Source organism: Trachypithecus francoisi, unplaced genomic scaffold, assembly GCF_009764315.1.
Source record: "Trachypithecus francoisi isolate TF-2019V2 unplaced genomic scaffold, Tfra_2.0 Lachesis_group10, whole genome shotgun sequence".
Classification (NCBI taxonomy): Eukaryota; Metazoa; Chordata; class Mammalia; order Primates; family Cercopithecidae; genus Trachypithecus; species Trachypithecus francoisi.
This window is the reverse complement of record NW_022681455.1, coordinates 91,845,777-91,858,185: the sequence shown is the minus strand read 5'-3', so window position 1 is coordinate 91,858,185 and position 12,409 is coordinate 91,845,777.

Sequence of the window (12,409 nt, the reverse complement as noted above, 5' to 3'; positions counted from 1 at the left end):
TCACAGAGGCTGGGTGTGATGGCTCACTCCTGTAATCTCAGCACTTTGAGAGGCCAAGGTGGGCAGATCTCAAGGTCAGGAGTTCGAGACCAGCCTGACCAACATGGTCAAACCCTGTCTCTACTAAAAATACAAAAATTAGCTGGGCGTGGTGGCGGGCACTTGTAGTCCCAGCTACTCAGGAGACTGAGGCAGGAGAATCGCTTGAACCCGGGAGGCGGAGGTTGCAGTGAGCCAAGATCCAGCCTGGGTGACAGAGCGAGGCTCAGTCAAAAAAAAAAAAAAAAGAAGGGTCACAGAAAGCAAAGGCCAGAGGAGAGGGAGAGCACCAAGGCTAGCCATGAGCTCAGCAGCCTTCTGGGGCAAAGTGTCCAGGGAAAGAGAAGAGGGGAGCTGCGGATGTGGAAATGGATTGCCTTAAATTAATTGTTCCAGGCCAGGCACAGTGGCTCACGCCTGTAATCCCAGCACTTTGGGAGGCTGAGGCGGGCGGATCACGAGGTCAGGAGATCGAGACCATCTGGCTAACGTGGTGAAACCCTGTCTCTACTAAAAATACAAAAAAATAAATTAGCCGGGCATGGTGGCGGGTGCCTGTAGTCCCAGCTACTTGGGAGGCTGAGGCAGAAGAATGGCCTGAACCCAGGAGGCGGAGCTTGCAGTGAGTTGAGATCCCGCCACTGCACTCCAGCCTGGGTGACAGAGTGAGACTCTGTCTTGAAAAAAAAAAAAAAATTAATTGTTCCTCATACCTCTGGAAAAACATTTATGTAACCAAACAGATGCAAAAATTCTACTTTCAAGTCCACTGATGTAGGTTTTATCAATGAGAGTGGTGAGAGGACTTGGAGCACAGGACTTGAGGGTGGAGTGGATATGGGGTATAAATGAGATAAAAGGTTTCCAAGATGTTACCTAAGTGTAGTACAATAAGAGATCTGTATAAGGGAATTGATGATGCAATAACAAATAAAATTTTAATCTCATGCTGGGCATGGTGGCTCACGCTGTAATCCCAGCAATTTGGAAGGCCAAGGCGGGTGGATCACCAGAGGTCAGAAGTTCGAGACCAGCTTGTCCAACGTGATGAAACTCCATCTCTACTAAAAATGCAAATAATTATAATAATAATAATTAGCCAGGCGTGGTGGCAGGTGCCTGTAATCCCAGCTACTCAGGAGGCTGAGCAGGTGAATTGCTGGAACCCAGGAGCCAGAGGTTGCAGTGAGATGAGATCGTGCCATTGCACTCCAGCTTGAGCGAGAGAATGAGACTCCATCTCAAAAAATAAAAAATAAAATAAAATAATAATCTCAGTGACTTATGAAATAAATGCTTATTGCTTATTTAGGCAAAGCCTCCTCTGAGCTTGGGCTGACTCTGGGAGGTCACTGCAAAAGGTGAAAAGAGAGGTGCTTCCAACTGAGACTTCCTTGTCTGGTGGTGACCCAGGTCACTCTTGCTTACAGTGTATTGGTCAGAACTAGTCATCTCATCCGAAGCCAGCTACATAAGGGTCTGGGATGTGGGGGACCATGTGAGCATCTGTGAACACTATGTGTCAGCCACACTAGGTTTTGGTATATAAAACCAGATGAGACCGGGCACAGTGGCTTACACCTGTAATCCCAACAGTTTGGGAGGCAAAAGTGGACAGATCCCCTGAGGTCAGGGGTTTGAGATCACCCTGGCCAACATGGTGAAACCCTTTCTCCACTAAAAATACAAAATTAGCCAGGTGTGGTGGCGCACCCCTGTAATCATAGCTACTTGGGAGGCTGAGGCAGGAGAATCACTTGAAACCATGAGGCAGAGATTGCAGTGAGCCGAGATCACACCATTACACTCCAGCCTGGGCAAAAAGAGCGAAACTCCATCTCAAAATAAAAAAATAAATAAAATAAAACCAGATGAATCATGTTTTTGGTTGGGAAGACAGTGTCGTATAGGTTTATTCAAACCAGAGTTTTGAAAAAATGATGATTTTCATCTAGGGAACAAATGGTCCAGACCAGTGGAGAAAAATACAAAAAATAAGGCCAGTGGGAAAAGACTTTCCCTACCAAATATCAAAATGTATTAAAAATCTAAAATAGTTTAAATGGGCAAGCTCAAATAAACAAATGAGAAAACCCTTCAATCGACCTTTTGTATGGATGAATTCTTAGTGTACGATGAGAAGCAGCCTCACAGGGCATCTGTGCCTCTGTTTATACCATTACTAAAATAAATCACAGGTGGATTAAATGGAAAACAAATTATTGGTTGAAAAATGATCCTGATTTAAATCATCACCTATAAGTCTTTTTTTTTTTTTTTTTTTGAGGCGGAGTCTTGCTCTGTCGCCCGGACTGGAGTGCAGTGGCCGGATCTCAGCTCACTACAAGCTCCGCCTCCCGGGTTTACGCCATTCTCCTGCCTCAGCCTCCCGAGTAGCTGGGACTACAGGCGCCCACCACCTCGCCGGCTAGTTTTTTGTATTTTTAGTAGAGACGGGGTTTCACAGTGTTAGCCAGAATGGTCTCGATCTCCTGACCTCGTGATCCGCCCGTCTCGGCCTCCCAAAGTGCTGGGATTACAGGCTTGAGCCACCGCGCCCGGCCTAAGTCTTTCTTTTCTTAAAAGAAAATGTAGGTGATTATTTTAAACTGGGCAAGGAATTCCTTAGCATAAAAGCAATGGAAGAAATAAAAGAAATAAAATAAAAGACGAATAATATATCTGAGAAGTAAAACATCTGAGACTTTTTAAAACTGCTAGTTAGTAAGCAATATAAATGAATTAAAAGGCAAACAATAAATTCAAAAGGATGATTAAATAACTGCCAAGTAATTAATAACCTTAATTTAAATAACTCTTCCAAACTTGTGATGCCACTCTCATGCCAATTTTCAAAGGCAAAAGATAATTCACACTAAAAATACAAATAACTAAGAAAGAAGATGGCATGCAATTAAAATGATACTTTTGTCCACCAAATTATCAGCTATGTTAAGGTGTTAGGGGTTAATATTGGCAAGTTTTTAATGACAGCAATAATAATAGAGCCTGCTGGAAGACGTGTGAATTGGTACAACCTCCCTGGAAGGCAATTTGTAATATGTAATCAATACTGAGACTTTAAAATGTCCACACCAATGTTCTGTAACTGGAAGATCCAAGTGCTGTAAGTTTTGCTGTATGTAATCTATGCCTCAATTTAAAGGAGGGAAAAAAGTTTGTAACATTTACATTCCAACTAAAATCATTAAAAACTTCATCCCTTTTAACCTAATCCCTCCACTCCTATGACTTATTCTAAAGAAATAATAAAATACATAGTTGAAATTGGTGCATACAGATGTTCACTACAGTGTAACTTACAAGAGTGAAACTCAGAAACAGCACCAATATACTATAAAATGGAAAAGTGAATTTTGAAATATGGTAATTATTTAAAAGGTATTATAAGCATTCATTAAATATCAAGTTTTCTAAGAATATTTTAGTAATCTAAAATAAAACATATTTCGTAATAATCTAGAATAGAAAAACTTCAGAGGATTTAGTCTGGCCCCATTTTAGATATATCCTTATAGCAATACATATGTCCAGGGAAAAAAATTGATAAACATGTTAAAATGTTAATAGTTTTCTGAGTAATTTTTATCTGCCTTCTTTCTCAGCCTTGTCCAATTTTTAATAAGCAGAATGTTACTAATACAAGGCCGGGCATGGTGGCTCACAGCTGTAATCCCAGCACTTTAAGAAGCCAAGGCAAACGGATCACCTGAGGTCAGGAGTTCAAGACCAGCCTGGCCAACATGGGGAAACCCTATCTCTACTAAAAATACAAAAATCAGCCAGTGTGGTGGTGTGCACCTGTAATCCCAGCTACTTGGGAGACGGAACCAGGAGAATCACTTGAATCCTAGAGGCAGAGGCTGCAATAACCTGAGATTATGCCATTGCACTCGAACCTGGGCAAGAAGAGCGAAACTCTGTCTCAAAAAAAAAAAAAAAATTACTAATATGAATAGAAAAATAATTAAGTTTATATTTTAAATGTAGTCACAGGAAGAGCTCCTACTCTGAAACCACAGTCCTCAGACCTTTGGAAGAATTTCAACTTTGGCCAAACTCACAAAATCATTAGGAGACCGGGTTTTATCTCCCAAACTCCAATAACCACACATCCAATATTTGGGAAGTTAGGAACAAGACCACGAGAAAATTAAGGCCATCTCTAAAGTCTCATTATATCCAATTAAAGACATTTAGCTGCAAGTAACAAAAAACCTAGACATCTAGGTTATATACCTTAATATCTCAAGAATTTACAGACAGCCCCTCCAGAGCTAATTCAGCAGCTGAGCAACGTCAGAGCACGGGTAGAATTCTCTGGAAATCTCTTAAACTTTCTCTTATGCTCCCAAGATGGTTACAATGGCTCCAGACATCATGGTTCCTTCAAGTAGGGGAGTGGAGCGTAGGTACAAGGCACTGTTCGCATAAGTTTCTGTCTTTTCGTTTTGGAAGAAAAACTTTCCCTGGAAAGTTGGATTTCTCCTTCTATCGGTTTATTTCCAGTGAAAAAAGAACTTTTGCCAAGAAAAAATCACATGGCCACAGGACTTGGAGCAATCATGTTTCATTCCCTTGAACTGGACCTCAAATAAAATCAAAGTGTGTTGCCAAGAAGAATGTGGAGATGGTGCTATTTGTAAGCAATATTTAGAGTGTGTCATATTTGCCTTCTCAGTCTTCTCTTGCAGCCTCAGGTCAGTGGAAACCTGAAGGGCATTGGAAGTCATTAAAGCAGAGTGGTTACAGACAGAGGTTGAAAAAGATATTCCTGCAAGTTAACTGCCCATGATGATGGAGTAATTTCTACCTGATCAAAATGACAAACTTTCTCCTGTAAGACAAACAAAACCCAGCCAGTTTTTCTGTTTTTTTCCTTGCCTATAGTGTTTCAGAAGGTGGGCTGAGTTTCAAGATCCCACTGCTGTAAAACACTGGTGATCAGTCATGGTGATAACCACCCCAGAAATTGACCTGTAACACACAAACCAACGTTTTCTGTGTTCTTGCAAATGAAAAAGTTAGTTATGGTTACCAGTAAGAAAAGGCTTATTGTAGCTAAGTCTTCCAAATTCAATGATGCTTGGGACCTCCATTATTCCTCTTGTCTTGGTATTTACCACCTTCAGTTAACTTTTCTGATGTCCAGTGTCCTAATACTGTTCCCTGGATCTGCTCTTCTGGAAAAGCACCCTATATAGAAACATCCCCTCATGTTGCTTCAAATATTCCTGTTTTGTTTCCTTAATTCCTTGGCTTGTACTGTTCACAGCTAACGGAAGTTGACAAACAAATCCATGGAAAATTTATTCTTACCTAAAATATATCCTAGCAGTATCTTATCATGAACTTCTTAGTGAGAGTCTACCTTAACCCCTAAGAGTCAATTTAATAGAAAAGTTTTAGGACAAATGCCTTGAAATTTAAAAAGTCTCTAACATTCATGTAAAAAACTGCCCCTACTCTCAATTTGTAAGTTCCACTTGAATTACACCTATAGAGTTACAGACAGACAGACACTACATACTCCAAAACTCATACATAATGTGAACTCAAGTACATGTACAAATGAACTTTTAAAATAATAACCATCTAAAGATTTTAGTGAAATATGCAATGTTATCACTCATCCCAGTTACCAGCTAGAATAAGTTAGACTCAATGCTCACATTAACTGATAACACATAATGATACATTTCCAGATCAACATAGTTTCATGCTCAAAGATTGACAAGGAATGTAATGAAAGAATATTGCCCTGAATATCAGGATTTAGGGACTAGTCCTCTTTCTTCTGTGAATTCAATTGGATTTCGAGCAAGGCCTTTCCCCCTCTGTGGGCCTTAGTTTCTTGTGGTGTAAAATGATGGATCGGATCAGATAATCTTAGAACCACTTCTTACTGTTAAAAAAAAAAAAAAAAAAAACCCTAAGACTTCTTTCAGATTCTCCTGCATAAAAATGTTTGCAAACAGAAAAAAAAAAAAAAAATTGCCCTCCTTTTGTTACAACTTGGTCAGCTTTTCACCCATCTACCTGAAAACTAATAATATTTGGGATAGCGATGTTTACTGAACACACACTATATGCTAGGCACTAAACAGCCTTTGTGTATTATATACTTTAGTCTTTAAAGTCAGCATTTTTACTCCCACTTTGCAAATAAAGGAGTGAAAAGAGGAAACTTTGATGGCTAAACCCAGCCTCTTAACCATCACACCATCCTGCATCCATGTGAATTTAGTAGCATTCAAGCGGTATTTAAAACGACATATGAGCTTAATTGTAGGAAGGAATGAGATTCAAGGTTCCCTTTATTTCTGTCTAAAATTAAGCATGCATTTCAGGAAAGTGTTGTTTGTTGTATCTTTTTGGATGCAGTGTTTGGCTCTCCTGGGAAAATGGCATCTTCTTAATAAAGCGACAGATAAGAGAATCATCTGTTAAATGTAATCATCGAAAGATATTTTATGATTGTGCCTGTTATGATTTGGCTTCCCATGCATTGTTGTCATTCAATTCCATAAACATTCCTTTGTTCAGGAGATGACAGCACCTGCTCTAAAGGTATTGTTAATATGCTGAGTAAAAACACACTTATCCTTTGCAAGCTATGGTTTTACTTTGAAATCTCTGTCATTAACACATTCACATTTCAGGCACCGGGTATTATTGAGTTCAAAGAAACAAAGATGTATTTCATTTTTTTTCTACAGATGATTCATCAGTTCCACTCCTTCCGCCTACAGATGTCTAAACTTCAGTTTTCTGTGAAGCTACAAAGCATGAACTGGCATCTACACATTGAGTCAGAGGACGCCAAGTGTTAAACTGTAATACCGCCAACAGTTCGGTGTCAAGCCTCTTAACCTACTTTCCGGTGTAGGCGTCATTAACAATGCTCTTTGCCCTTGGGCACTAAAAGGAAAAGACTCCGGTAACCCTACACCAGCGGTTCCACTTAAGTAACTACCTGATGCATAGTTATCTTTCCAGGCTATCCGGTGAAGGGAGTGGAAACATTTGCTTCTGGGTCCCTGCCTGGCAAGCTGGTTAACGCTTGTCAAAGAAACAGCTCACTGTTTCCGATGCTCAGTCTCTGACCCGTACTTGAATTTTTACACCCGTGATAACCAGATAATACCCTGGTTTGTGTTTGCTGGGCCACAAGACAGCACAGACATCATTGTGTCCACTTAAAACACATACACATGAAATAGTGCATTTAAGAGGAAACACTGACATGCCTTGGCTAACTTTCTAGATGCATCTGCACTAATTTGAAATATCACCCCTCGCAATCTCCAGGTGATGAGTTTAGAAACTCTGTCATCAATGTCTTCTTTTTTTGTTCAAGTAAATATATTAAGTATTCAAATATTCACTATGGATCTGCTTAAAGAGCTACTGTATACATTTTTTTTAATGTATTAAGATTGCCCCTGGCGATCAACTTGAGTCTTGACCAGTAGGGCTAGCTAATTAGGTTGAATATTCCAGATAAATGCAAGTCCCTGCAGAGAGAGATAATTCAAGCCATTCCCTATTTTATAACGAACACTGTAAAAAGTGATTTCTTCATTAGGAGAAGAAGGGGCTGCTGCAAGGCAGTGGAAACCTGCAGGACGTTCTCCTCCAGTTTTGCAAAGGGAATATTTTCAACAGGCATATCCTCAACATTTAAAAATGTCCCTTGGGGACTAAGTAGGCCAACTTTTGGAATTCAGCAATTTTTCAATTCCAGATCACAAGTGACATTTTACAAGAGGCACAAAAAGAGAAAAAAGAAGAAGAAAGTCTCGTCTGCTTGTGTATAAATGAGTTCTGTGTATAATCGCACACTCACATATAACTCTGACCTGAGCTCTCAGCCAGGAAATATCTGCAGCCACCATTAAACAGGATACGGCCCATCTTGTCCATGGCTCTGCTGGTTCTGAGCAGCACACGGTACATTTTTGTCCCAGAGTGAAAACAGGAAAGTTCACCTTTATTTGCTGGCTTTGAGTTGACTTTGGACGCCTGGTCACACTAGGCTGACAACCTTCTGATGTGTGATACTCTTAGAACTTTTCACAGATCAGGATGCCCTGAGCGTCTCTGCTTGTGCCAGACTTCCATGAATTTTACTGAAGACAACAATGCTGCACCCTAGCATTATATATCCCTCTGGGGACATGGTGGCGTGTAGTGATCTACTCTAAGCAACCAGGTATATCCCAAGAGGCTCTTGTGCACATTTCCAAAGCTTCAAGTTACTTCTCCTCCTCGCTGGATAAAAGAACAGTTTTCAGTTCAGTCCATAAGTCTAAGGTAATCAATGTCTCATTCTGAGAGGCAGCATGACAATCTTTCTGTTATCCATTTTAAGTAAGCTTTTCTTTATGCCCACCCTACATTGCTTGCAGTTAATGTCTCATTAAGCATAGAGCCAGGGAAGTTGGTTGCCCACTGACCATCTTCTGCCACAATAGGAAAGCATGCAGAATCAGAGCACAGATTGCCTTCAGCAAGTTGCAACCATCTTCAAGCCTTAGCATCTACTGCATCAGCCCTGATTCCCTTGCTTAAATTTGAAGAATCTCTGTCATCTGGTCTCAAGATATTTAATCCATGCTATATACCAAGTGATCACTGACATTAAACCCATGGCTGATCTCCATGCTTTTCTTTTCTTCTTCTACTCTTCTTTTTCTTCTTCTTTTTTTCTTTTTTTTAGAGAGAGACAAGGTTTCACTCTGTCACCCAAGCTAGAGTGCAGTAGGGTGCAATGGTGTAACCACAGCTCACTACAATCTTGAACTCCTGGGCTCAAGCAATCCTCCAGCCTCAGCCTCCCAAGTACCTGAGACTATAATTGTGCACCACCAGCCAATTTTTTTCTTTAGTACAGATGGGAATCTCGCTATGTTGCCCAGGCTCATCTTGAACTCCTGGGCTCAAGCGACCCTTTTGCCTTGGCTTCCCAAAGTGCTGGGATTCCAGGTGTGAGCCACTATGCTGGGCCTCTGCTTTTCTTAATATCCTAAACTTGTCATAACTATTTCTACCTCCATTACTTTCCTCTCACACTGCTTCTGGTCCTTGCTGTCAAGTGACTTCATGCTCATATCCACTGATAATTACATTTTATTGCACGTTGGATATGTGCCAAGTACAATTCTAGTCCCTTTGCATATGGTATAATGCCTTACCTTACAACGCCCAAGAAAGGTAAGTATTTTTATCCCTCTTACACCAAACAAGAAACTGAGGCTCAGAGAGTGCTGTGGATGCTGAGGTGCCACCCCAAGCACTACTCCCTTTTCAGGACCAAGACACTCATTTTCTCATATTCCTTGCTGCTGCGGGTGTTGGCTGCAAACAGCTCACACTTTCAACCCTCCCCAGGAATTAGAAGGGAAGGGCTTTTCCTCCTCAGTGATAGCCCAAATCTTATGACTCACTGGTGCAGGGCTATGAAGGTTCAGCCCTCTTGCCTAGTTCAGGACATTGGTGAAAAACCATGACAGCTCGAGAGCTCCCCGTGGATCAACTAAGGACTCAAGCGTCACCTCACTGAGGTTCAGCTTCTCTTTCTGCCCAGTGATGCTTCACTCTCCCCTCATAGACATTGCTCCTGAGAGCACTTCTAGTAAGTTCCCCCGATACAGCTCCCACACACAGATTTCAAAACCTCAGAGTCTATTTCCTGGAGAAACCAACTTGAGAAGGAAGATGGCTGTATTTGCCCAAAATAAAGAACAAGTCTGTAGTGGAGCTGGGGCTTGAGCACATCTATCTGTAGCCGGTTCAAAGACTGTGGTATTTTCTCTTTACTGCTCTTCCTCCATCCAAAGCTTACCCATCTTTTCCATCTCAGACAGGTGTGTTTTGTTTGTTTCATGTCACTCTAAAAACAGATGGTCAGCATTTTAGAAATCAGCAGATTTCAGCTGGGCATGGTGGCTCATGCCTGTAATCCTAAGACTTTGGGAGGCTGAGATGGGTGGATTGCTTGAGGCCAGGAGTTTGAGACCAGCCTGGGCAACATTGTAAGAACCTGTCTCTATAAAAAATACAAAAATTAGCCGGGCATGGTGGTGTGCACCTGTAGTCCCAGCTACTCGGGAGGCTGAGGTGGAAGGATCGTTTGAGCCCGGGAGGTCAAAGGCTGCAGGGAGCTGTGATGAAGCCACTACACTCCAGCAACCTGGGCAACAGAGTGAGACCTTGTCTCAAAAGAAAATAAACACTAATGTGCAGATTTCACAAAAAAATACAGACTTCCTACTTCATTTTGAAAATCAGAATAGCCAGTCTCACTGGTTGTCCTCTGTCGCATGAGCACAGTGGCTGCAGTGGGAGAACGGTGGGCACTTTAGACACTTGGCATTTGCTGCTGCATGTGCCATCCCTGGGCAATCCCTGCCACAGAGCCTAGGGACAATTGCCATTGATCATGTTGCTAGTCTGTTTTTCTTTTTTTTTTAATGAACAGTTCTCTATATTCGTGTATCTACCAAAAAATGGAAAAATTAAAGAGACCTAAAATAACAAATATTTCAAGAAAAAATGAGGAAAAGTTCTTGGGGATGGGGGAGAATGAAGCTTGATTTTACCTATTAATGTATAACAGAGTGGATGAATTACAAAAATACATCATACATTAGCCACTTCCCTATTTTATGCTGTCTTCTTGGCACCCATGGAAATTAAAGTTTTGGATTCTTGATCTATGGGCAAAATCAAGGAATGATATTCCTCATCAGATGTTGTTTGCAGTCTAGCAGAAACAACCCCAGATTCCCAGAATGAAGGGCAAAGAACACAAGGGAGGGAGAGAGGGGTTTTGTCCATTTCTGCCATGAAATGATCCTAAGGACAAATCTTGAAACCTGTTAAAGTTCATGTGCTTCTGTTAAACGAGTGCTACATTGGATAATCTCAAAGGTTCAGTCCAGGTGTAAAATGCTATGACCTAACATTCGTTTGCTGGTTGCTTCATATGATTAAGTTTATCAGAGTCATAAACATATGTAGGCATAGTTGATATCAGATTTATTGATTAAATGATTGTTTTCCAGAGCTCAAAGTTAGAATGTTGTTCACAAAAAGGAAAACTAATACACACCACAGATGTCTGTATAACAAGGAGGAAAAAAAAAAACAAAAAAAAGAGCTATGCTAGAAATAGCGGGAGCTGCATACAGCCTGAGAGAAAAATAACCACAGGTCACAAATGGAAACTGTTGTAACAATTCTGGGGGAAAAAAGTCAAAATGAGTTTCCTCCAGCTCTAGTTTCTCATGAACAGAAGAGCCCCTTGGACATCGTCTGGAGGGAATTGAAACTCACTACTCTGGAAAACCGATTCATCAGGAGAGAAAGTCACAGCTTTCGACTTGAGATATCCCTCCCACCTTCTGCTCCCTACTCTGTTTCGGAAACTTTTTCCAGAAAGGGTTGGAGGATGTCTAAGATTGATATGAATCACCCAGAGTTGGATAAGCTTCCAGTCCTTCTTCAATTCCTTGCAAATTTCCTGGCATCATTGTTTTAAAAGATTGTTCCTGAATTATTTCTTCAATTGCCTTCTTGGTTTAGATTTATGCCACACTGCACCCTTTGTGGTATGTTCCTCAAAAACTCCAATCACCTGACAGTCTCGGCCAGTAATTTCCCTGAAGCCTTGAAGAAGTGTGGAGAGGTGCCATATTGCGCCACAGAGCCTTTTGCCATCTTGCTGCCCTCCTATACCTTTTGGGTGTCAGCACATTCCAAAAGCCTGTGTTCCCACCCATGTCCTTCTCTGGCATGCATCCGAGAAGAGTAGCTTGGACCCCATCGCCTTAATTGCTTCTCTTTGGGGAATGGACCATCCAAGTTGATCTGCCCAGAATTCCCAAGTGCCTTGAGTTCTAATGCACAAAAATGTGTCCATCCTGCTGCATTTAAATATTGTTGCAGGTCTTCCCAAGTACCTAGCACCCCAAATATGGCACCTACATATCTTTTCTGCCTGACACTTGTATTTGATTCTTAGTCTAGAATAGTAAAGCTGAATAAAATTATTAATGATTACTTATTTGAACTTGCTTATTTCATAGCTAGGAAAACTGAGGGCCAACACAAATTCAATTCCTCTCTCTAGTTCTTAAAGTTCAGCTACGTCAATCAGTAATTAACTTTTTTAAAAGCTCCTTGCTCCACATGGAGAACTATTGGCTTTGCTTATCTCCCAAACCATATATACTCTGTGGTATGGGTGATAGAAAGAATTTCTCAAGACAGTTTTAACCATACCTCATTTTTGCCCTACGCTTTTTGATATTAGAGCTTAACGCCCATATAATGTAGAACTCCA